Source organism: Podarcis erhardii (genome assembly GCF_964252035.2).
Source record: "Podarcis erhardii genome assembly, chromosome: 16".
Classification (NCBI taxonomy): domain Eukaryota; kingdom Metazoa; phylum Chordata; class Lepidosauria; order Squamata; family Lacertidae; genus Podarcis; species Podarcis erhardii.
Window position 1 is genome coordinate 11400705 of NC_138514.1, and position 27138 is coordinate 11427842.

At 41.0% G+C, this 27138-nt stretch overlaps 1 protein-coding gene across 4 annotated transcripts in view; it reads right to left on the bottom strand.

Annotated features, from left to right (window-relative positions):
- Positions 1-27138, bottom strand: part of CDON (cell adhesion associated, oncogene regulated) — a 116293-nt gene that overhangs the window by 41078 nt on the left and 48077 nt on the right. The window contains exon 1 of one of the 4 annotated variants that reach the window (XM_081843262.1): positions 17347-17504. The exons of 1 other annotated variant lie outside the window; for it this stretch is intronic. The gene's annotated coding sequence lies outside the window, so the exon portion shown is untranslated. Of the gene's footprint in view, positions 1-13096; positions 13266-17051; positions 17172-17346; positions 17505-27138 lie in introns of those variants that run through there. 2 more of the 4 variants (XM_081843265.1, XM_081843264.1) reach the window with 2 other exon arrangements.

Below are 27138 nucleotides of genomic sequence, written 5' to 3' on the forward strand. Positions count from 1 at the left end.
TGTATGTCAGTACTATCTACATATTACGGAAGTGAGGGATGGAGAACTGAGAGAGACAGCAAATGACACCAACAGTGCAAGTCAATGCCTTTGAAAAATGGAAGATTTTAAAATTTTGTGCGACAGAGAAATTTCAACTTATGAAAGTTGCTTATTTCATTCTGTTGCAATTTCAGAGTTTTGTATGATCTTAATCTGTACATAACACTGTGTGAAGAAACATCATGTCACACTGCCCCCCTTGCATCAATGAAAACCCACAACATCTTGTCAGGAACAGCACACGTTTTTAAAAGTGAAAATTGATTATTAAGTTTCACACTGAGCCACCTTAAAAGCAAAAGTAGAGACATCTACATTATTTAGAGAAAGGTATTTCCTTAGTCAGTGGCATTTCATTAGTCACTGGCTCCTCCGTGATTCTCAAAGCCTTTGATCACAGTTTTCATGATGTTTCGTCAGACCTCAGGAATACAAGTGTAACAGCTGGCATATGCAATTCACTAGGCCTTATTTGTTTACAAGGAGTGGTTAAACATCAGCTAGTAGCAACTGACTAGCTGCCCATCAATTTTAACTGCTAACTCCCGGGTTCATTTCTTCACTCTTTTGAGAACTGTAAAATCTCTCGATGCACATTCATGTACAATTGACACTAATACATTCTCTCACACAGGGATGTGGGTTTGGGATTTTTTAAAAGTTGCTGTGCATTAAACATTGAAAGGGAGAATGGAAAATCAGGGAAATGTAAATTTAAGCAGATTTTAGATGTTTAATAGACACTACCAACTACCAAATTATACCTAGGAAATATAGCACCTTTGGGGTTTGTTACCCTACGCCCCCCACCTTTTCACAGGCTCAATCAAGTCGGCCAAGCATGTAAACTGATCCTGTCGCCAGCAAAAGCATTTCCTTTCACTGTGGTCAGCCAAAAACAGAGAAGAAAATGGAAATGACTTGAAGTTATGGCACCAAAAAGACCAGACAAGCAAGGAAATAATCAACTCCACATGAGTCACTTCTAGCCCATCACAATGAAAAAGGCCTATGACTAACCCCAGGAAAGGTCATCGAGACCATGGGGGTCACATGAAGAAAAAGGCAATAGTGAGAGGCTGCCAGCTGCAATAAGAATCAGTGTGTTCCTAATTACATTCAGAAAAGAAGGGATTCAGCTCAAATAATGTTTTGATTTAGTCACAACCTAATGTAAAAGGCAGGAACTACAACTTATATTTTTGTGTATTACTAGATTAAAAGAAGTCAGGCCTCCAACATGCCTGCGGACGAGAAACTTGCAAAAGTGATTTGAAAAGTCAGATCTAGAAGTACTTTGGGAAGAGAGAAGTTAGTCTGTTGGTTTCCAAGGTTCAGTCCTTCAACTAAATTTGCATTTTCAATATTTGTACTAGCCTTTCACAAATCTATGATACTGAATGGAACAAATAATTTACCAGAAGTTTTTCAAACCAAGAATGAAGGCAGGATATGTGTGCACACACCTAAATTTTCTAAATTTAGGACAAAAATACAATGTGTGTAACAAGCTAATTTGAATTACACTTTAGAATCATAATATTATTTCAAAAGTTTAACATTTTTAACCATTTCAGGAGAATTTTTTGTTATTCGTTATTTTTGACACTTACAAGGCAGGCTTTAATTTATCAGAAATTTGGAGATGGCATCACTTATTTATTCCAGAATCCTAGGTGTGTAACCTGATCTCTGAAGCACCTGGGAGGGACTTATTTAGCGTGCAGTCTCCATCTTGTAACTGAGTCTACAAGCTGACCTCTTGGTCTCATCTCTGTGTAAACATCTTATTTGTATGCTGAGTTCTGGGGAACTCAAAAGTATGCTACACTTTTGTGACAATTTGGATGGTCCCAATGAAGATATTACGAAACTAGTGGAGAAATTGCCATATTTTACTTGTGTATCAGCCTGCCTAACTTTGCCTTTTTTCTTATTATTGTATGTCATCTTTAGTAAGCAAATAGAATGGCAATTAAGAAATAATAATAAAAAAATTGTTCTAAAATTGCTAGACCAAACAGAAGACAGTCCTCAAGCCTGCTGTCTTTTTCCACAACTGCCATCTTTCATCTATTACTGCTAGGGTAGCTCTTCCAACACCTTGCTTGGGGCAAATTAAGAGCTGTATGCCCTGAAGGAAGGCAGAAGTGAAGAAGCTTAAGGTAGGAGGCTCATTATCAGCTCTTGAAGGGACCACCACTTGGTCTAAGAAGAAAATGTTCCATACTTTGTACCATTTGTTTGTTTTAGTATTTTAAAAATGCAAATAACATTGGAATGCCTTGGAAGAAAGCTAGTACTGCGTATCAGTATAACAGTGTTAGAAACTGAGATATGAAAGCTAGGAGCTAAACCTAGGTTATGAGCGCCTAAATGGACTGTCAAGGCACTTTTTAAATAACAAGAATCCTTCTTCCTACCCACCCCCCTAATGTTCTTAAGAGGGTCTCTTCTCCAGTCTTCAGAGAGTAGCTGGAAGTGGGGAGGCAGAAAAAGGTCCTCCTTTCCTTCAACTATGAAGTTTTAATCTGAAATCTTTGGCGCAGTACTGCGCCCAGTCTTCAGAAACTGCTCGCGCAAATGAAATTCCCTGTTGCAAAATGTGCCTAGAACAATGGGCATTTCAAACTCTGCAGTGAAATCAATAAATAAGAATGTATAAAAAGTGGTAGTTTCAATGCAGGCTGCAGTCATAAGCTTTTATGAAAACCCATTTAATTAATAAATTTATTATAGGTATGTTTAGTAACAGCTACGAATTAACTAATCGGTTTATTATCCCTCTCTCATCTTCCTCAAATAAATTAATATAGCATGGTTTAAATATGAACAGACAAGTATATGCATGTCCACTCAGAAGTAAGTCTCACTAAGTTCAATGGGCTGACAGCAACTGAGTTGTCTGTTGTCTGGCTATGCACATCTTACTCCCTTCGCCCCCCCCCCCCAACTTCTGGATTTGGGTCATTTTACATTCCAAGAGCAGAAAGGGTGGAGTTAGGTACAGCAACTAAATCTGAGGTGTGTGATATCCCTTATATTATTCATGATAAATATGGACACTTGACACAGAAAAGGCAACCAGATGAGTACAAATCTCCACGGGCCACAAGGGGGAAGGGGATGAAATGAATGCCTTTTCAAAATGATATGGAAAGGCAGGAATGTGGAAAATTTCCTCATCAAAATCCAATACCATCTGCTGTAGGTCACTGTAACACTCTGAACGCAACCATTAAGAATATATGTTTAAGCAAGCTTTATGCTACTGTGCGCACAAGTACTACCTGAGAGATAAATTAGACAGAAAGAAAGTGACTTGCTAAAATCATGCAGAGAGATCCGATAGTTATTCAGGCATTTGAACCTGCTCACCTTGGGCAACTAGATGGCTTGTATGTGACACCAATAGGAAATGCTTTAATTGTTTGTTTTGAACATTTGTATACCACTGTTCTTTAAACAGTTTACAACAGTTATACATAAAAAGTACACAAAATTACAGTTTAAAAAAACCCCCGAGAACAGCAAACTACTACAGAAAGATGTACTGTATGTGTAATTGCCAGCATAAGCCTCATGGAATAGAAAAAAATTCAGCAAGCATTTAAAACAGGGGTCAGCAACCTTTTTCAGCCGTGGGCCGGTCCATGGTCCCTCAGACCTTGTGGGGCGCCAGACAACATTTTTGGGGGGAATGAACGAATTCCGATGCCCCACAAATAACCCAGAGATGTATTTTAAATAAAATTTAAATAAATTACATTCTACTCATGTAAAAACACGTTGATTCCCGGACCGTCCACAGGCCGGATTAAGAAGGCAATGGGGCCATATCCGGTTTTAGGTTGACTACCCGATTTAAAAGCTGAAAAAGAAGGTACCTCTACTGGTAGTGTATTCCACAAGTATTCCAGGGACACAAAAGGCTTCTTGTTACTATCAAATGATCCTCGTCCACTTAGGAAACAACTAATGATGCCACTGCAGATTATCTCAGGGTTCAGTCTGGAATGTAAGGGTTCAGGTGGTCCCTAAGATAAATTAATACAAGGACCCAGAACCTGACTTAGTAGCAGATTGGCAGCAATGCTAATGTTTTAATTATGTTGTCACATGTTGTCAGCCATATCCCCGGCTGGAGCTTCCACACAAGACCCAAGGGCAGCCCCACATAGAGCACATTGTAGTAATCTAGCCTAGAAATTACAAATGCATGGACTATAGTGGTTATGCTATCCCTGTTCAGGAACAAATATGCCTATTTTCATTTGTTAAACGTGAGATATCTATATAACCCAGCAACAACGTTATGCCTTCATTTATGCTCTGAATTAAAGTTGATGAGCAACAAACTCGCTTCCAAGTTTATTTCACTGTTCTAAAACAAGGAAGGAATCAAGCAGTCAACACTCCATTTATACATATTACAAATATGATATTGTCCACCCTGCCCCAAATTTGGAAATCACTGTGCATGTAGTAATCATACGTATCAAGGTGTACTGCTCTGATTATGTGACTCCCAACCCCAAGACACTTGTTGGTCCCACTCTTTATTGGCATTTCAACATCTTGTAAAAAAAAACACCTGCTATTTTTTTCATGCCTTTGCTATTGTGATTATCTGTCCCTCCTACTAGTGCTCTGATGGTGACCATATGTTGCTTTAAAGCTTACTTTGTTGCTGTAACTTCATTCCTAACCTTGTTTGATTTTAATAGTATATTAATATTTACCACTTTGAGAACCTTCAGTTCTCAAAGTGGTAAATATAAATTTAAATTAAAAACAGAGGCAGGCACTAAAGATAAACCAAACTCTAGAGATAAAGGGTGTACCAAGCACTTTTTACAACCTTGAATCACAGATGTGCACTAGTAAAAAAAAAATTCTAGATTCTACAAGTCACAACACTTTCCTGGAAAAAGGTTTAATTTAAAGCAACAGGTAAAGTGTTCCACTGATTCACTATGACTAGACTAGGGTGTTTTGTTTTTCGAGTCAAGTTTCAGCATGAGCTAGTAGGAACAAAAATATGCCAACTTGCCACAAAGCACCATTTCATGTTTCATCAAACACCACAACCATTTGAAGGAACTCTTGAACTTTTCCAGGGAGTCTATTTCACAGAAACTTAGAATCATAGAACTGTAGAGTTGGAAGGGACCATGTGGGACACCTAGTCCAACCCCCTGCAATGCAGGAATCTTTTACCCAATGCAGGAATCTTTTACCCAATGTAGGTCTCAAAGCTACAATCCTGAGACAAATTCTCTGTGGTCAAGTTACTGTGAAACAAAATACAATGGTGGCTTATTTCTGCAAGTATTAAATTCACATAAATCCATCTACTACTGAAATTGAAAGTCACTATGAAAATCTTGTGTCTTGCAACATGAACCAGGCTTATTATAGCTGAAGAGAAGAAGGCTACAAACAACTGCTACAACACTAAACACAAAAGGACAGAACCAAATGCAAAAGAGCAGAGAAAGAGGGAAACCTCAAAATAGTACAGGATAAAGGAGAGAACTCAAGTAAAACAGTAAATTGTCCAATGAGCATCAATATAAACCCTCCTCTGAGGCATTATAATTCACCTTAAACTAAATTTACACCCCCAAGGAACGTTTCAATAAAATGTAGTAAATTGTCCATTTACTCTTTTATTAGAGTTCACTACATTTTTCCAGTCCCATTTTGAGACTTTCTTTCTTTATGCCATACAGAATGGTAACAGAAAACTTTGAAGAGTTTTTTGCAACCCTTAAAAAAATATTGATTTAACTTAGAAATTATAACCATTGATTATGACCAACGACCAATGAATACATATTTTAATGTATTTCCTTGCTCCTGACTTTTCAACATTTCTATTACAGTTTAATTCTTGGAAACTATAAAGGCTAAGAAAAGTTGGGCAACTCATCATTGTAAGACTCTGTGGGTCACATAGCTAAAAAAACTGTACACATTTTGCTGACATGTTGCCAACATGATTACACAGCTGTGTAAGAAATTCTAATCATGGTGTGATGCCTAGAGAGAAATACTTTTCTCCTATGAAAAACCAAAAAGCTGTACATGTTTCGAAGCTACATAGCGGCCACCACCCATTTATCTGAGCCACACTTCAAATGGTAAGCCTTTTACATTTTGCCTTGAGGTCTATAAATTTTCATTCTTGAACTCAACTCATAGGTCAACTAAATTACACATCTGCAAGCTATAGAAGGAATAGGGTAGGGCAGGATTTCAACTGTTTTAATTATTCAATTGTTATAACGAGACACACAAAAAAGCAGCTTTGTTCTAAAACTTGGCATGCATATGGCCCTGACTATGTAATGCACACTAAACCATGTCGAACACATCTGGTTCTTAGGTATGGCCAATGGCAGTCTAATGGAACTTGCACATGGAATACAGATGCGGCCTAGAGATATAATAGAACCATCTACCCTCTGACCTAGAAGCATGATTCTCTATATATTATTCCACATTCCAAAACATTCTGACTAAAGTATGTCACAAGAATGGAGTAGAACACACAAGGTATGCCATGCCAGAAGTGCATAAACAACCCACTAACAGTCCACACATCTCAATAAAGCAAATCAAGCACGGCAGTACAGGTAACTTGCAACTTGTGTGCATTTAATGTGTGAAACTTGTGTGCACACATCCAGCTTTATGTGCTTGGCTAAAAAATAAATGAGTGGACGGAAATGGAATAGGTGTCTAGGGGAAAAGGCTTTGGCAATCTTACACACCCACTCAACCCAATGTGTTTTGACTATATGCGATTTTGGCTTTATGCACTGTCCCTGGAGCGTAACCCCTGCGTAAGTGGAGAGTTGCCTGTACAGAAGAAGAAACCCAAGGAGACTGTTGGTGCATTTTCAGTAAGGAAATTCTTTTAGCTTTACAGTGCCATACTCCATTCACTAGTGTAAGCAATCAGTAGTTAGATACTTTGCATTCAAAAAGAAAGCAAGCTACTAACGTGTACAACAAGAACAAGGTTTGAATCCAAATACGATCTCTCAAGTAGTCTCAAATTCAATCGCATGGAGAGAAAAGTAAGATGAGCCAACGTAGAGGCCTGAAGACCTATTAATTAGGTTTGAAAGAGTAGAAAAATGACATTAAAGATCATCCAGATATGATGAAGGAAGACCTAGAGGACAAGTGTAGAGACCTGACATTTCATTCCATCACAATGCTCAGATGCTTCAACACTGTTCTTTTGGGAAATTCCATAACTTAAATGACAGGAAGAGACACACACATAAGAGACTGCTGGATCAGGCCAGTGGCCCATCTACTTCAGCAGCCTGTTCTCACACTGACCAACCAGATGTGTATGGAAAACCCACAAGCAGGATCTGAGCACAACATCACTCTCCCCTCCTGTGGTTTCCAACTTTGGAGGCAGAACATATCCATCAGGGTTATTATTATTTATTATTATTGCTTACATTTATATGCCACCTTTATCTTCCAAGGATCTCAAGGTGGTGTACATCAGTGTTTCCCAACCTTGGGCCTCCAGCTGTTTTTGGACTACAACTCCCATCATCCCTAGCTAGCAAGACCCAGTGGTCAGGGATGATGGGAATTGTAGTTCAAAAACAGCTGGAGGCCCAAGGTTGGGAAACACTGGTGTACATGGTTCTCTCCCTCCCCCCCCCCCATATCATCCTCACAACAATCCTGTGAGGTAGGTTAGGCTAAGGTAGATCATCCAGTGAGTTTCACGGCTGAGTAGGGATTCAAACCCTGCTCTCCCAGGTCCTGATGCAACACTCTAACCATTACACCACTGTTTAGCATCCATTTTGGCTAAAGAATGATTGTGTTCTGCTATTAAGTATCCACCAGTCATTAAGCACTTGTGCAAAGGTATCTGAACTCTACTCTAAAATAACTAATAACTTAATTTTCAACTGTACTTACACTGACATTGTCAAGAAACTATGGCAACTCTATAAAATACAGGCCAAAAGTAAGCCAGCTTATCAAGTCTTATTTTCTGTTGCAACTTGTACTATAGATACTATTTGTGATCCATAAAAGGAACATATATCTATTAAATCCACACCTGCAGCTACAATTTATAGCCACCCAGTCATCTACTACTGTCTTACATCATAGGTAATTAGAATTCACTGAATTCATGGCCACAGGGAAAATACAAGTCCCATGAATGGGAACACAAAGCAAACACGAGTTCCACAGAATTTCAACCAGCATATGGTAGAGACGAATTAAACCTGACTCAATACAGAGTAAGAAAGGAGCAACTGTTAAGTTTTGACTTCATGTTATTTATTCTATACTTCACTGACATTTTCACCAAACTCAGTCTTGCTTGCATTTTGTTGGCATATATACTAGATTCAAATGAAGTGGTGGGCCACACTTTTTAACCTCCTGTAATTCTTTCAGGTTTTGGGAAACCAAAACCCAATGCAAATTTCCAGGTAACTCAGCAGAAGATTCCATGAGGAAATCAAGCTTTAATGTTCCAAAATGTATCTCAACAGCTTCATCAGATCATAGAACAGCAGATTTACAACAGTATCATATCAGTATTCCTTCAACAATGCAGCAGTCTTATTAGAAAGATTTCTTGGATTGAAGGCTACAGTTATTCTACAATTTACATGGTATCAACATTGTTTGTACAGCCCCTGGTTTATGTGATATAATGCCAGAAATAAATCCACTTACTGGTAGGCAAGTCTTGCACCAGCAGTCAAATGCTTTATAACTTCTGTGATTGCTAAATGGGGATTTGAAGAATTAAATTAAGGATTTGTGATTATTTGCTTTTTAATAATTTCTAATATTGTAGCCTCAGGTATTCAAGCAACAACTTGATTGTTATATTTAGAACATTTTATTTAGATTGCTTTATTTAGAACATAAGCAAAAAACAAAGTCTTGCGGCATCTTTAAAATTAATTTATTATGGCACATGCTTTCAAGGACTAAAGTCCACTTTATCAGATGTATGGAATATGATGCTGAATGAGTAGCTACAATATAGTACACATGACTATAGAGAAAGAGACAAAACATTAGCTGTCAGATGAGCAGAAAATGAAATGTAAGAAATGCAGATGGTGAAAAATGTATTAACACTTAACTGTATGTAAAAGAATTACAATGAGCAACATTGCTTTGTGAACAGTAACATACACATCCTGGCATTGCAAGTTAATCAACACCTCTCTTTGTTCAAGAACGGTCAACTTAAGGTCAGTAACAGAGTATTCTGTGGTGGTGAAATGTTCTCCAATGGGATATGGTCCTTTTTGATGTAATATTTGTGTTTTCTCTCTCTTTCTTTGCATAAAGGCTACAGACCTGTTTGCCTTTTGCTGTACAGAATGCAGAAGGCCGTATGTCATATTGGAAGACAAGCAGGTGAATAAACCCTTCATATTGTGGTTAACATCATTAGGTCCTTTAATATCTATTTTATTGCATCTGTATCTGGGCTTGTTGCAGTGTCTGATCCTTGCATTTGTGCCTCTGTTAAGTGGGCTGCTGGCAATGGTGAGCAGCTGATTCAGGTTAGGGGGACTGCCGGTGAATCAAGACATGCCTACTGCCAAACTGCAAAATATCGTTGTAATGGATGATGGGTTGGAATAGTCTTAGCTGGGAGGTATAAGGGGCAAAAAAGTGGTGTTCTGACACCTTCTCCATATCTGTCCAGTACAGGACAGGGTTTCATAGAATGCTGGAAGAAAGAATTTCCATAGGCAGGAAGAGGCAGCTCACCTCACCTCCTCTAACATGCCCTCACAGGGAGCACCATCAGGAGGCTGACACTGGATTCCAAGACTTATTCTTCTAATAGTTCAATTTAGGACCCTAGAGGGCCACACCCAATGCATTGGCTGGTACAGAATACACAAATGTGCCCACAGTTACTAAATAGTAGACTGAAAGAAAATTTCTCCTCACTTTTCCTGATACATGGCCTCCATCATCCATGTTTATCTCCCATATCTGTCTGCCCAACTTATTCCATCACCCTCCCTTACTGATATGTCAGCTGACTGCATCATGCTTTCTCTTGTGCCAACATCATGCTTCCTGCATATATGCTGTGAGGGGTGAGGAGAGTATGTTCACTGCCTATACTGCCAACAAAGGGCTCAGGTAGGAAGACAGGGATGACGATCACCACTTCTCTTCCCTCACACTCAACAAACTTGCAGAATCAGAACCCACAACCTGCTGCTTTCTCACGTCTAAGATCACATACATTTCCTGCCTGGTTATGACTGCCTTAGAGATGCCCAGACCTCAATGGACTTGTCATAAAATCACAACCCCATTGTTGAAGCAGTGAGGTACGTAAACCCTCAGTGCACTGTGCATCTCTGCCTCACATGCATTCTGAATGCCCAGCAGATTAGCTAGACTCCACCCCTGATTTTTCAGAACAACTGTCTTCCGCATACTCTCTGTACAGCTTACTTACACCAATCCCCTGCTTTGCCACTTGCCACCTACTTTTCTATGGATACAAACATACAAGCAGCCCTGCTGGATCAGACCAAAGGTCCATCTAATCCAGCATGCTGTTCTCTCAGTGGCCACTAATTTCTAAAACCTTAATGTCAGCCGTCCCCAACCTGTTGCCCGCCAGATGTTGTTGGACTTAATTCCCATCAGCCTCAGCCAGCTGGAGTTGTCTAAAACATATGGAGAGCACTAGGTTGGGGAAGACTCATCAAGACCGCTGTAGACAGTAGCCTCATGTAAAACCCTACAGGTAGCAAGAAAAACCATTTTCAGTAGAGACAGAGAAAGTTACCTGCTATTTACTGATACGTTTGGCTGAAGTTCTTGAGCATAATAAACCATCAAAAACTGGAATCATAAAGCAAATGCTACATCAGTTACCACACAAAATATAGATTGGAATACTCACTTATGACACATTTCTAAGGCAGACATCAGTACTACATAAAATGCCCCAGGCTACTTTAAGATAGTTTACTTTACGTTAAAAGAACAGACTTGGCTGCAATGCTAAGATAGCATTACATTTTAAAAACTGTGCCCTTTCTTCAAGTCACTATCCGAACTTGTTTCTGTGGTTTTCAATTCATAGTTTTATTGTGCCAATAACTTGACATGGACTGACTGCCCATCTAGTTTTTAAAAGCTTTAATCTTCTAATGTACAGAATACAGTGCATATATTTTTTGTACTTTGATAACAAATGCATGTGTGTGCAATTCGTGCTTTGGTGAACCCATTCTAAAAGAGAAAGCTGAAATCAAGAATCTTGAATTTACATTCTAACAGACAGATAGTAGTGCTTGTATGACTCCCAAATTACTGTTTTCTTTGTTTCCCTAAAGTTATAGCTGTTGTACTATCAAACATGAAAAGTGTCTACTACTCTAAAGTTTCCTGAACAGGTACTGTATTCACAAGTAGTGCTGCCTTTGCAGCTGACCAGCAGAGGGAGTACGTCACAGCCAATGTTCTGCATAGCTGAAAAGAATTTTGTAAACACCACAAACTAGATAATTTTACTAAACAGAAATAGAGAAGATCAATGCTTGCAGATCATGAACAGAGAATGCCAACTTCTCAGAATAAAAATTGTGTTGGAAATTAAATCTTACTTTCAAATGTTAGGACTACACGATTCAGTTGTAATCCTAAAATATTAGCTCTTGTGTCAATCAATATAATACCATTTTACCATTTTCCCACTGTTTTGTGCTTTTACCAGGCTGACATTTAAGCTATTTATTATACTTGTTAGCCCACATCATACCTAATTATGCTTAAATGAAACTTACAAACAAATAATATTTCAATCTTACTTCAGAAGTATATTTCATGCAACCGATTGAATTACGTAAATCTAAGGAACTCCTTACATTTTTCTTCCCCCTTCATATGCTCTATTTTAAAATATCCAAATGATAAACTAGAAATGCTACTGGAAATGTTTGTCAGTGCAACTACTAAAATTGGATTCCAAACTCAGACAGTACCAGAAACAATCTTAGCCAATACTGATGTTCAGTGCTTTTTCCTGGGGTGATGCATGCCCCTTAACATTTTGCAAATCTTTGTACTTTTCTCCATTTACTGTATTTATTTTCCCCGATTTGAACTATAAAATGGTGATTTTCTTGAGTCAAAATGAGAGTACCCCTAAACATGTCTTTAGAAGAAGAGAAAGCACTGCTGGTGCTGTAAATCAAATCAATACAATTTCCACATTTAATGTACATACATAAATAACAACAGAAAATCTAAACCCTGAAATTAGCACATCCTCCAAGAATCATGTTAAAGAATAAGCTTCGCTTCCTAAACCTTTTCAATTAAAAAATAATGTTCTAAAATTGGAGCAGGTAGAGGGGAGTATGTATTTAGAGACGGGATTGTCATCCTTAAAAGTAAGCCACATTACACAAGACTACCTGTGCAATCTTTGTGATTATGTTCAGGCAAGGTGCAATATTCAATTGCTAAGTACCTTAGTTGTTTTAATGAAGTATGTCTAAAAAATAGACATAAATTCCATGTACAAATTGTAAATAGAAACAATGGACCACATAAGAAATATACCATTCAATATAGAAATATGATAATCACCAAATGATCAAACATGTATAGTGCAATCCATATATATTCTTGCATACAAATCATATACCATTTGCATATGTTATCAAAAATTTAAGATAAAAAGATAATGAACACAAACTTGGAACTATTGAGAAATGCTTCAATTACCAGTATTTTTCCTGTGGGGGAAGATGAAAAGTATACAAATAAAAGGTTAATTACCAAGAATCTGTTACTTATTCAGACTTTTTTAAAAAAAATCAGTGTGATCAAAATAGTGCTCTAGAGGCTTCTCTCAGCAAAAATCTATGCTTTAAACAGTACCACAAATATGATTAAAATAATTAAAAAACCAAATTTATATTAACTGGCAAATAAAAAGTACACACCATTGCCTGTTATATTCTATCTTATTAAAAAGACTCACCCACTCCACAAGTCTAAGTGCTTGCACTGATAATGGTTTGCCACCGGTTTGCTTCTTCAGACTGAGAAATAAGTGATGGTTTCAATAGTAAGGGTGGTTGAACTAATTTCAGTGCCTTAAGTAAAGTACAGTTCTCTTTAAACATCAGTGTCTAACTATTCGTATTCTTTGGGGTTGGGCTTTTCTCTCACTAGATAAGCTGTTAAGTCATGCCTTGATTTTAGATCTGCCAACATACAGATTCTTCTGGTGTAGCCTCCCCCACTCATCATCAAGAGTGATATACTTCTTGTTCCATTTTCCCCACCCCCACCCGTATTACAAAAAAAGGCACTGCAGGGCAGAAATTCCTCAGGTGCTTGCTAATGGAATTCCCAGGGTCTATGAGCCGCTTCGGGGATCAAGAGATCTCATAGCCCCTGCTGGGGTAAGAAGCAACGAGTCTGTTCCATTTAATCAAATACAGAATGAATTTTCAGCCCTATTCACTAGGTTGTCTCCAGGGCTCCAAAAAAGCACTAGGGAGCAAGAATCACACTAATGTGGCTCTTTCAGGCAGATATAATTAGTTTGATTTTAAAGAGTCACATTAATATCACCTCAGTACTATTACCCAGATTGTGCGTGACAGCGATACTGTACATCACAAGGCTGAAAAAGGGAACTAAGGAAATATAAAAAGAATCATACAAAATGTTACATATTCTACAAAGGGATGTTTCCTATTATTGCATGCTGCATGGTTTCATTTTAACAGCAAGACATTCATGCTTAACTCTTTGAGCATGAAAACAAGCTAGCAGTGATTAATTTTTCCTTTAGATTTTTAACCTTCAAAATGAAATCTCTTTGTACATGACACCGATGTTGCTGAATACTATGAGTTTTGAAAATCATGAGATATATACCAAATGGCCCTGGGAAAAAACTTTTATGGCTAAAAGTCAAGGGATATTTCACAGTTAGAGAACATTAACATTTAAAATAATATTGCCCTAAATCCTGTTTAAAATGCGCTGCAGACAGACTACAACCATTATTACTTGTGAAAGGAAACTGTCAGATAATAGGTCATAATGAACTAGATTCAACCCCTAGGTTATGTACATGCTATAACTAAAAAGAAACACTCGCCCCGCAAAAAAATGTAAAAACACATCAAAATAGGTCTGCATGTTTTTTATCCATCATGGAAAAACATCAGATTATAGGCCTCCTAAATTGAATTCAGTACCAAGTCCTCTCTCACTTTGACAGTAAAAGGAGTACAACAGTTCTTGCTCTGGTACATAGAAAACTCATTCTGTACTGTTTTGCTGACCTGGCTGTCTAAACAATCAATTTAATTCACTTGAAAGTCAAACCACCTGCTAGACTGGGCAAGGATTATGAAACCTACAAACTAAAGCAACATGATACAACTCTTTACTGTGTCCTTTCTGAGAAAACTAAATGACACTATAGTTTTCTTTCTCAGGAAAAATCATATTTGAATACAAAGTTTTAAAACCAGCCAAGCCTCTGCTAAGAGTGATACAGGGTTAAAATCACAACTGATCTCCTTTTGACACAAACACAAGTGTTTTGACACAGAATCATAAATACTCTGCTTAGAAATCAATAGAGATAGCCTCCAGGAACAGCAGATTGAGGCATCAATCTCCTGCAAGTTTGGTTAATTAAGATGCTGAAAGAACTTAATGCTAAGAATTCTCTTATGTAAACCCACAAGTCACAGCGAATTATGTTCCTGATTAAGTAAGCAAACTGTTCCTCTGAAATTAGGTACAGTACAGAGAAACAAACTTTTCTTATTTTATAATATCTTTCTTCCACACAACTCATTTGGACACTATGCAAGTTTAACATGTGCATAACAGATAGCGGCAATGCAGGCTGCTCCTGGTAAGAATGCTTTCTAGTTGAGCAGCAGTTAACAACAGTTAATTTAAACTTTCCAGACAAAATGTGATGTTTCATCTCAGCCCAAATGAGAAGAACTCCCAACATGTAGCTGCTATAAATACTTTTTAAGAAAAACAAGATGCAGCTTACAATTTCATGTTCATAAAGAGATGTGCCAGAACTTAAAACAGTTTGAAGTTGACAACCAAGCTTCTCAATCACATTTCCCATTGAAGTGCCAGGAACTGCTTTTGGCACTATCAAAAGCAAGTTTCTGATCAAGAAAGCATCAGAAGACTGCAGACATGGCAGCTGCTTAGGATCCAATTATCTGTTTCTGTGGGATTTGGTCATGGATATACAGCATCCATGCCTTAACCAGAAGGAACAGAATATCTTCCAATTCACACAGGTAATCACAGGTATTCTTCCTTCCACATGTACACACTAGAGCTTTTGAAACTGCATCATAAATGACAGGAACACAATCAGGTAAGACAAAATAAAAAAATTCCTTCCAGTAGCACCTTAAAGACCAACTAAGTTAGTTCTAGGTATGAGCTTTCGTGTGCATGCACACTTCTTCAGATACACTGAAACAGAAGTCACCAGACCCTTCTATATAGTGAGAAGGTGGGGAGGGGTATTACTCAGAAGGGTGGTGGGAACAAAGTAGGCAGAATAACTTTTTTACATTAAAGGAAGTATAGGATATGGGGGCAGAAGACATAAAAAGTGATGTCTTGTACTGGGCTAACTTATTTTAAAGTAAAGTAATCAAGTGCAAGAGGGTATATTCATACCAATCAAAATATTTCATTCATTGTCAGGTAAAAATGAAAGTTAAGAAATTGTTAAGCAGAATCATCTGCCTCCACAACCCCCCCAACCCCTTTCACATTTATAAATGGAACCAGGAGGCGCTGGTTATTCCAGAACCCCAGTGTTAGTTTGCATATGCACTCTGCAGAAAAGTACAGCTGAGTAAGAGGTGCTCATCCCTTTGTATATAGGGGAAAAGCTTGGATGCACTCAACAACAAACAGATCTTTTCTTCAAGTGCCAACCTTAGAGGATGGATACCGTGATATCAAAAATGACACCCAGAATTAAAGACTAAAGTCATAATGCTTCTTTCTTTTCACAGTTCTAGGATTTAAAAAGGTACTTCCACACCAATTACTTCCCCCTGGGCAGATGCATGAGAAACTATTTCAGATTAAGCAAACTTTATATCCTCAAATTCCAGAGGAGTAGACATGGTAGCTTATTAAAGCAAACACATATACACAGAAGAAAGTCTTGGGGCACTTTAAGAAGCTTTATTATCAATTGCATTCATTAGATGCATTTTTTCAAAAAAGAGACCTAAAGTACCTTGTAACATGAAACATGCATTAAAACCAAATATAAACACCAGAATACAATAGAAACCTAAGCCTCACTTCTGTAACATATTTAAAAGCAATATACTTATTGTGGCATAAGTTTACATGGGCTACAGAATCCCACTTTCATGAACTGTGGTCCAACTTAGATGTGGCTGGCTGGATCATGCTTCAGGTCTTTAAATAATGCGGCACAACTTAGAGGAGCAGGTTTATTATGGCAGCAGCTTTCGTGAAGCTAACATCCCAGATAAAACTGTCTTCCAGGTGCCATGAAACATTGCGGATGCTCCCGCCTCAGCGCAAAACCTAACTGCTTCTTCCCTTGATTGAGTGGGCTGCTTGCTGCACGTAGCCCACACCAGCTTACTCGCACAATAAATCAGCGAGCCTTTAAAGGTGTCACACATGTGCGCACGTGTTTATTTGTTTCGCACATTGATGACCCGTGTTGTTGGGTTTTTTTACAGGGTGTGGGGGTGCTGTGCATTGGGGTGGGGGGTGTCCCCGCCAAAATCAGCCTGCAGCTAACACCCGGCTCTTGCTCCGGATCCGATTCGTTTACACGCAAACGCGCCCCACTTCCCGGTTCAGAGTACAGTGTACGACGATCCTTTACACGTAGCCTTAAAAACGAACCGATTGTAAACACCGAGCCTCACCATTTAACTGAAGAGCACCTCCTCCTCCTCTCTGAGGGCCCTCAGCAGCTGCAGCAGCGTCCCCCGGCCCTACACTTTGCCCTCCTGAGATGACCTGTAACTCCAAGCGCGCATTCACACGTACGCGCGCGCACACCCAGGGCTGGCCGGGCTCAAGGCATTCGGCCCGAAGCCCCGGCACTTCTTCGGCCTCTCTTCATCCCCTCACCGGCTTTTAACACCCCCATCGCAGCCAACCCGCCCCCACTCCCCCCCCCCGCCAGCCAGCCAGCGCCACGGCTCCCCTCCTTCTCACCTCTCCTCAGCGGCAGCAGCGGCGCTGCCTGCGCCCATAGAGCCCTCGCTCCCACTCGGCAGCCGCCCCCCAGTACATTCCAGAGAGAGCAGGCGAGGCGGACGGGACCCTCCATCCAACACCGACCGACCAACCGGCCAGAGCAGACCGTCCCGTCCCGTCCTGCGCCGCCGCCGCCGCCGCCAACGAACAACACACGACTCTCAAGCACTGACGGACTGATTGACTGAACTGAGGGAGGGAACGCGCGCGCGCCCGCCCGCCCGCCCGCGCGAGCCAGCCAGCAAGCGACAGGCGCGCGCTCGGCTCCGCTTCGCGAGGGTAGGTGGGTGGGTGCGTTAAGCCCCGCCCCATGGCCCGCTCGCGCCCGAGCGCAGCCTCTCACAGACGGAGAGGGAGGCGGAGGCGCGCGCTCGAGGCTCCGCCTTCCTCCTGCTCCTCCTGCTCCTCGCCTCAAGCGCCGCCCACCGCGCTCGCTCAGCCAAACGGCGGTTTCCTTTGCCTTCCCGCGCTCCTCCCTCCTCCCGCCACCGCAACACTCTTGGAATGTACCAATGGCGTAAACAAATGGAAGGTGGGGGGGGGGTGCGTGCGTAAATGAGCGAAATCTCAATCCTGGCCGAGCCGCGTCCGTTGCTTGAGAGCGGAGATGTGAGGGCGGCGACTTTGTGGAGGAAACGGCTGGCTTCGAAGGGGGGCGCCGCCGCTTGGAAGTCCGAGGAAGGAACAGCGAAGGTGTTTCTCTCTCCCCACCTCCCCCCCGTACGAACATGGGCGTTGCCGTCCAGAAAAGGAGGCGGGGCTGCGGGAATGTGTAACTCTGTTTGACCTCGTTTTCTCAATGAGATCCAGCAACCTGTGAAGTTTGTGTATGGTTTGCTGTGGGCTTTATCGCTGCGCACATTACTGAGATGAACGCTGCGATCCTAGTGTCAGAAATAAGCCCCATTTAGTTTAGTGGGACTTGCTCCTAGGTAAGCAGGTGTGGGATTGCAGTGTTGCTCCTTTATAAAAGCCATTAAAAAAAAATTACGTGCGTTATTTATTCATAGAGGCAGTGATTTTTTTCGGGGTGGGGGGGACGCAGGGAGATGCATACCCCTTAACATTTTGCGAATTTTTGCACTTTTGTCCATTTACTGTATTTATTTCCCCCGATTTGAACTATAAAATGGTGATTTTCTTGAAGCAAAATGAGAGTACCCCTAAACATTTTTTTAGAAAGAAAAAAAAGCACTGCTGGTGCTATAAATCAGATCACTACAATTTCCACATTTAATGTACATATACAAATAACAACAGAAAATCTAAACCCTGAAATTAGCACACCCTCCAAGAATCATGTTAAAGAATAAGCTTCACTTCCTAAACCTTTTCAATTAAAAAATAATGTTTAAAAATTGGAGCAGGTAGAGGGAAATATGTATTTAGAGAAGGAATTGTCATATTTTTTTTTTGGTGGGGGGAAGCATTGCATAGAGACATATGATAGCAGTTTAAAGTGGCCAGAGCACCACAGGGCTCACATATGTTAGAGGCAGTGCACTGCAGTGGTTAGAGTGCCGGACTAGGGCCTGGGAGACTAGGGTTCAGATCCTCCCACTCAGCCATGAAACTCACTGAATATCCTTGGGTCAGTCACTCAGAGCCCCTGCCCCTGAAGAGTCTGTCTGGGAATTATGCATCATGGAAGAAAGGAGAGATATAAAGGTAGCAATTAAACAAAAATAAACAAAGGGCAACTTGCTGCTGGGTCTGCTTGATGGCCTGTAGCTGTAGACAGGTGAGCTAGTAAATTATCTGAAAGTCTTCTGCAAGGCTGAGTTAATATATTTACCAGCAGCAGCATGGAATGCTATATATCAGAGGTTCAGTTTTATGCCTGATGTCCCCAGAGGCCACAGTGATGATATGCATAACAAATTCTGAAATTAAAAATGGCCATGTGTCATAAATATATAAAGCCACTCATTTGCTAACTAGAACTTCTCTCCTTGGGGAAGCTGAAAACCTTGAAAGGAGTGCCACGGGCTTGATTTTTTTGCACTGGCACAAAGCCAGTGTAATTCTAATGCCATAAATAAAATTCTACACTTGATACACAGAGTACAGTCTCCTGCTCTCATTTGCTATTTTGATTCCTTTTTTTGCCATACTTACCCATTCATAATGAAAGGAAAAAATTGAAATGTGCATTCATGAAATTCAACGCAGTATCTTATCTTTGCTCAAGAATGCATGAATCCCTATTCTTTACGTATTACCGTCCCAGGAGTGATGATCTTACTTCCTAATAGCTGTAGCATTTGAGTAGCTCCTGCAATAACTTGTTCTGATCAAGTTTACCTTTTGTCACTCATGCAAACATACGGTCCTGAACATGCCTTATGTCTCCGATACATGTTTATTTGGAATTAAGACCATTGTGTCCAATGGGGCTTGTTCCCTAATAAGTTTGTTTAGCCTCCCCAGCTGTCTGTCTCCTTTAACATATAGAGACATGGGGAAGAACAGTCATAAAATATTTCTAAATCTTCAATGACAATACACCATGGGCAATTCAGCTAGCTCCAGCTGGGGTGCTCATTTATATAGCACCCAAAAAGAGTGGAAATGTATCACCTCAAAAGAGGACACAGATTTGCAAAGAACTTACGTATCTAATTTATATGTAAAAAGTAAAGGTAAAGGGACCCCTGACCATTAGGTCCAGTCGTGGCTGACTCTGGGGTTGCAGCGCTCATCTCGCTTTATTGGCCAAGGGAGCCGGCGTACAGCTTCCGGGTCATGTGGCCAGCATGACTAAACCGCTTCTGGCGAACCAGAGCAGCGCACGGAAATGCCATTTACCTTCCCGCCAGAGCGGTACCTATTTATCTACTTGCACTTTGACGTGCTTTCGAACTGCTAGGTTGGCAGGAGCAGGGACCGAACAACTGGAGCTCACCCCGTAGCAGGGATTCGAACCGCCGACCTTCTGATCAGCAAGTCCTAGGCTCTGTGATTTAACCCACAGCGCCACCCGCATCCCTAATTTATACGTAATGATGTAAAATTAGGAAGCATTGCTATCATTTAACTAAAATACATCTCACAGTAGTGGGAACAACTATGGCCAGGTGTCTGCTTTTTCTTCTGTTCACTGTTGATCTCAAACTTCATGGCACCTGCTCACCATTCTTGGGGTTCTTTCTCTTCAAACGAGACTTGGACGCTTCCAATAGAGGAGTGTCAGCCTAATAGAGGATTGCCCATTGTAAATTAGGGCATACAACCACCCTAGTGACATTATACGTCATCTGGCTGTGGTTAGAATCCACTTGAACACTGTGGAGTTGACAACGAAACAAACAAACAAAAACCCAATAGAAGCTTGTATTTTTCCTGTCTAAAAGAAGACAGATTGTGGCTGCTGCATGTTTGGCTGACTTTTAGGCGTTCTAAAAATAAGCATTTTTGGAAGGATCAACGTCGCTAGACAAAACAAGATTCTTTGTTGCAGGCCATATATATTGACATTAATAGTGAAGCGAAAACAAAGGGTTTAAATTAAGCAAAGCATTTTCAAAACCCCACCTCCACCAAGTTTTAAAATAAATACAATGGAGTCTTGGGGGGAAAGGGGATCTCAGGAAATGGCTGGCTCTTATCCAGGTAAGTGCTTATAAATTGTAATACTATTAGTGAAAACATTTCTTTCAAGGAGTGAAAATAAAAGGTTGTTGCTTCCATAAGAATTCATGGATAAACTTTATACCAACAGTGTACTCCTAACCAATAAGATATGCACTAGGATGCTAGGGAAGGGACTGACTATCATTGCCCTGCCCAACTTCTGCTTTTTGCTGCTGCCAGCCTCCTCTGGAGTAAGGATTTGGGAGCCAGCTGCATGTGTCCTCTAGCCTGGTGAGAGGACCCCTCCCCTCTGAGCTGTAAGCCAAGCTGCTTGCAGTACAGGAAAACTAGAAACTTTATTGTCAGTTAACTCTTGTTTTGCTTTGTATTTACAGTACTTAAACCTATATTGTGGTGTGTGTGTGTTTTGGTGATACTGAATTTATTCTGTGTTTGTTAAATTGTCGTTTTTGAAATTTACTGACATGCTCTATATTTTGTATATTTGTATTTTGATTTGTGGATGTTTGCTGTAAGCCACTTTGGGTGCAGCCCATTGTGGAAGAGTGGCATGTAAGTAAATTCAACCAACCAGGTCTACTGAGAAATAAGTCCTGCTGAAGTCAGTGGGGCTTGCTCCTAGGTAAGGGGGTTAGGACTGCAGCCTAAATTCTTACACAGATCAGGGGAAGCAATAGTGCTACTCTATTCTGCCTTGGCCAGATCACACCTGGAATGCTGTATCCAGTTCTGGGTACCACAATTTAAGAAAGATATTGACAAGCTGGAAGATGTGCAGAGGGGGGCAACCAAGATGATCAAGGGTCTGAAGCTCTGAATGGTTGATGGAGTTTGGTGTGTTTAGCCTGGAAAAGAGGAGACTGAAATGAGATATGATAGCTATCTCAAGGGCTGTGACTTGGAAGACGGAGCAAGCTTCAAGTTTCAAGAAAGGAGATTAAACACCAGGAACAACTTTTGGACAGGAAGAGCTGTTGGACAAGAATGGACTTCTTTGGGACGTGGTGGACTCTTCCATCGGAGGTTTTTAAGCAGAGGCTGGGTGGCCATTTGTCAAGGGTGCTTTAGTTGAGATTCCTGCATTGCAGGGGGTTGGACTAGATGACCCTCGGGGTCCCTTCCAACTCTACAGTTCTATGATTCTACGATGCTTGGTGTGGGATACCACTTTTGAATACGCCCACCACCACCAAATGAATAAAAACAGACTCCCTGTAAATAAATAAAAACACACACAAAGGTCTGTATAGTTAAAGCCATGGTTTTCCCAGTAGTGATGTATGGAAGTGAGAGCTGGACCATAAAGAAGGCTGATTGCCGAAGAATTGATGCTTTTGAATTATGGTGCTGGAGGAGACTCTTGAGAGTCCCATGGACTGCAAGAAGATCAAACCTCTCCATTCTGAAGGAAATCAGCCCTGAATGCTCACTGGAAGGACAGATCGTGAAGCTGAGGCTCCAATACTTTGGCCACCTCATGAGAAGAGAAGACTCCCTGGAAAAGACCCTGATGTTGGGAAAGATTGAGGGCACAAGGAGAAGGGGACGACAGACATGCTCTGGTCCATGGGGTCACGAAGAGTCGGACACGACTAAACAATAACAACTTGGCCATTTTGCCCTTTGTACTGGTTGTCTATTTGCAGGGAGTTCATAAACAGAGTATTCCCATATGTGATCTCCCTGCATCTCAAGCTGCACCTTGAAGTGCTGCTCTCTACCACCACTGATTCTGCTGCATCTGTAGATCAGGCCAGAGCCCGGTGATAGGAAGAGGAGGTTATCATACACAGACAGCAGAGGGCAAGGAGAAATCTGAGGTCTAGCGCCAAGGGCCTTCTGGTGGTTCCCTCACTGTGAGAAGCCAAGTTACAGGGAACCAGGCAAAGGACCTTCTTGGTAGTGGCACCCGCCCTGTGGAATGCCCTCCCACCAGATGTCAAAGAGAAGAACAACTTCCAGACTTTTAGAAGACATTTGAAGGCAGCCCTCTGTAGGAAAGCTTTTAATGTTTAACAGACTACTGTATTTTAATACTTTGTTGGAAGCTGCCCAGAGTGGCTGGGGAAACCCAGCCCGATTGGTGGGGTATAAATAATAAATTAGTACAGTGGTACCTAAGGTTAAGTACTTAATTCGTTCCGGAGGTCTGTACTTAACCCGAAACTGTTCTTAAGCTGAAGCACCACGTTAGCTAATGGGGCCTCCTGCTGCTGCCGTGCTGCCGGAGCACAATTTCTTTTCTCATCCTGAAGCAAAGTTCTTAACCTGAAGCACTATTTATGGGTTAGCGGAGTCTGTAACCTGAAGCGTATGTAACCTGAGGTACCACTGTATTAGTACTAGTATTAGTATTAGTATTAGTATTAGTACTAGTATTAGTATTAGTATTAGTATTAGTATTAGTATTAGTATTATTAGTATCATCGCAACAGGGAGAGCCAGGTAAAGAGCACATTAAGCTGCTAGGGCTCAGGAAACCCCTTGGTTTTCAAGGACATGGAATAGTTCAAGAGGCAGCCCTGCACCTCATTTCTTGGAAGAGCTGTGGTTCAAATCCACCTGTGGCTGATGTGCTTCCTTTATCCCAGCCCAGTCCCCAGAAGTTTTATGGGTGCTATTGGAGAAATAGGAGGCAACACCTTTTTTTGTATGTAGCCTATGGTTTAAATATCTTTCCTTGAGGTGTAAGATAGATTCCAAATGAGCTTTTCAAACATTTTATCCCACTCTTCTTCCAGGAGCTTAGGATGGTACCCCTTTCCCATGTTTTAAGCCAAAACAACCATGCGAAACAGATTAGGCTGAGAATAACTGGCCCAAGGCTACCCAAGGAGCTCCATGGCTGGGCAGAGATTTGAACATGTGTCTCTCCAGTCTAAATGCTCTGTCCACTATGCCCTACTGAAATAACTTTGGGCTCTTTTTGAGACTGTGTTTTTAAACACCTGGGTGCTGCTTCTGGCAGTTTTAAGAGTTTATTTCACATTACATCAGTTTTCAAATGGACTTGTGGCATGACTAAAACGAAGTGTGTGTGTGTGTGTAGTGGAATTGCCCTTGAGGATGCTGAAATGTTTCCTTACTCATCAGACAAAATTAGTTAATATTTTGCTGAGTTTGCTGCATTCAGCCAGCAAATCTCTGCAAACAAAACAATGACAAAATAAGACAAATCAAAAAGTGACTTATTTGCAAGGAACAGAAGACATGGCTAGCATGTTTTCTCTATATCACCACTGTTAAATGTGGCTTGCTTCACTTAGATACTCCACTTGCCTGCTTCACTTAGATACCCCTTTTTAAAATTTCTTTGCTCCGTAGAGAATAATGATGCTAAGGGAGTGAATCAAATCCAGTCCCCTGCCAGGATGTACTCTATACCCCAGCATGGTGCTGTCTCTGCCTCTCCTCCAGTTCCCTGAGGAAAGGACAGGCCTGCTGACGACAGCAGCTAAAACCCAGGCAGAGATCCTTAAAGGCAGGCCACAATGCAATTTTCTATGGTCTCAGATTAAACGTCCTTTCTCCCCCGCTACCTGTCTGTCGGAGTGCTGCGGAGGGGATGTATAACCAGCGGAGGCTATTCATTCACCTCCGTTCACATCCTTCTACCTGCATTCCTGGATGTGCTTCCCATCCCACATTTATTTCAGCTGGATTTGTCAGAAGCTTAACTCGGAGCTAATTAGCACCCTAGAATGGCTGTCTTTTCTACTAGGGTACCTCCACAAAAGGTTTACCTTGTGATTAAAGTTGGGTGCCTCGGGACAGCACCCTTGAATGCATCCTTCTGCATTCTTTCAGAATTAAGCCTGGAGGAGGAGGGTGGAGTGGTGGGGGAAAACACCCACATTTTCTCTAATCCTAAGAAAAAACAAAAACAAAAAAAAAGCCCTGAAAGAGGACTTAACTCCTTTCTAAAAAGTTAAATCACTTAACTCTGCCTGACCTGTTGCCAGAAGCCAGGAAGCTGAACCAACAGAGCTTCTGTCTGTGATCCTTCAGCACAAAAGATCCTCTCCTTCGGGGCTTTGTTTTTATTTAGGTGGAGTGACTTGCCTTTGACACCCCAGTTCCCCTCCTTCAATAAATCCAAATGACTGAAAATAACAAGGGCAGAGCCCGAAAACCACTTGTAACCGCTATGTCACTGAAGTTAATGGGATTTACAAGTTTGTGAATGGTTTTCCAGGCTACAGCAAAACTTGTTAGGAGATTTCTGTTTCTTCAGTAAGAAGGTATTATATTGGGTGAAACTGCTATGCCAAACATTGCATCTTGCAAACGCACACACTGCATCGTACTTGGGTAGCCTCAATTAGCTCTGTTTGTTTTTCTCTGGGCTTTTTCTGGGAAGCAGAAGAACCAAAATTATCCTATAAAATAAATAACAGTGTAGCCCAGTGTGTTTATTATATAACCCAGGCTTCCTCAACCTCGGCCCTCCAGATGTTTTGACACTACAATTCCCAGCATCCCTGACCACTGGTCCTGCTAGCTAGGGATCATGGGAGTTGTAGGTCAAAAACATCTGGAGGGTCGAGGTTGAGGAAGCCTGATATAACCTGTATATGAGGGAAAAAGACAGCCACCTGCAAGTTGAACCTCTATCTAATGATGGTCTTGATAACTGGGCAGAATCTTAAGGGACTTGGCAGTTCTTCGAATAAACCCATTCCAATGGGCATGTTTAAATACTAGTAAATGTTGAATCACAAAGTCAACATATATTGATAACCTGCGTAAATCTCAAATTAAGCATGGTAACTTCATTCATCAAAGCACACTCAGCCCCCTTTGCCACACACAGTTTAAGAATCACTAGTGGGGGGAAATTTGTGCTGAGAATCTATAGTAATCCCTCAAACCACATGTTGGAGATGGGTTGACGTTCTCCAGGCCCAGTCCTGGGAACTCAGAAAGGCCTAGTTTCTTCTGCACCTGTGTGCAGAGACAGGCAAGCTGATGTTGCTAGCAGCTGGGATAGAGACATGCTGTTTTTGATGACAGCTAATGGTGAGTTTCTTTTACTCCATGGCAGAGCAGCTGCTTTTGGCCATGAGTTTAAGCATCAGTTGAATAGATTCCTTGTACTGTAGCTAGACTCTTAATGCGGTGACTCTTGCTGTAATTTTTAAAAGGTCCATTATTCAATAATTCCTTGTCCCAGGAGAAACTACAGGAGCAGAGGAAGTGGACACCAAAATTGCTAAAGGTAGGCTGTAGATAGCTTAAGGAGAGTGCTGTCTGTGGCTCTTGACAAAAAAGACTTCATGTGGCCCTATGGAAAGATGTTGTCTTACTATGACAATGGGCACCGCACACACTTTAAACAAACATTTTGAAATAAGACTGGGAGGATACTAGAAAATCTTTATTGAAAGATATGATCTAAGAGGGCTTTCTTCCCACCATCCAAAACTCCATTACTCAGACACCAATGACTCAGCCACACCATTTAAGAAGATGTATTATTATTATTCTCAAACTGAAATTTATAGGCGATTAGATTAAAAACTAACATGCCATATTCGTTTCTAATGAAATAAGATTTTTGATTAACGACCTGCTGTTTAAAGCAATCCCCTTGGAATGAGCTGTTCTCAAACACTAGCTATGCTGCCAGCCGCACACAGCCTCATGCTCACTGTAGGGGTGTTTGGGTATGTTTTAAAATCTAATTACTTACTAATCAACACATTCTCAGAATGTGTTTCTGCCAGATGTAGGGTACTGATATGACCACACCAAGAGGGGAAATTGACCCAACTCAAATCATGTACCCCAGTGGCTCTCCACATGTCGTTGGAGTCCCATCAGCCCCAACCACTATGGCCAATGGCCAAGGACAACAGGAGTTGTAGACCAACTGCATTTAAAGGGCCACAGGTTCCCCACTGCTGTTCTGGACCTTCCCTGGTGGGCTTATATTCTCTTTTTCCATCAATAGACTCACCCACCTGTGGGAACCGTATTTGGATAAACATCATGATGCAGAAGGCACTCACACCGAGATTCCCCTCTACACCTGCAATGCACGCTGAAGGTCTTCTTCATGGTGGATCTCCATTGTTGTATTGGAACAAAGAGCTTGGGGTGGGATCTATGTTTTGCTCAGAGTAGACCCAACATAATTCATATGACCAGATTAGG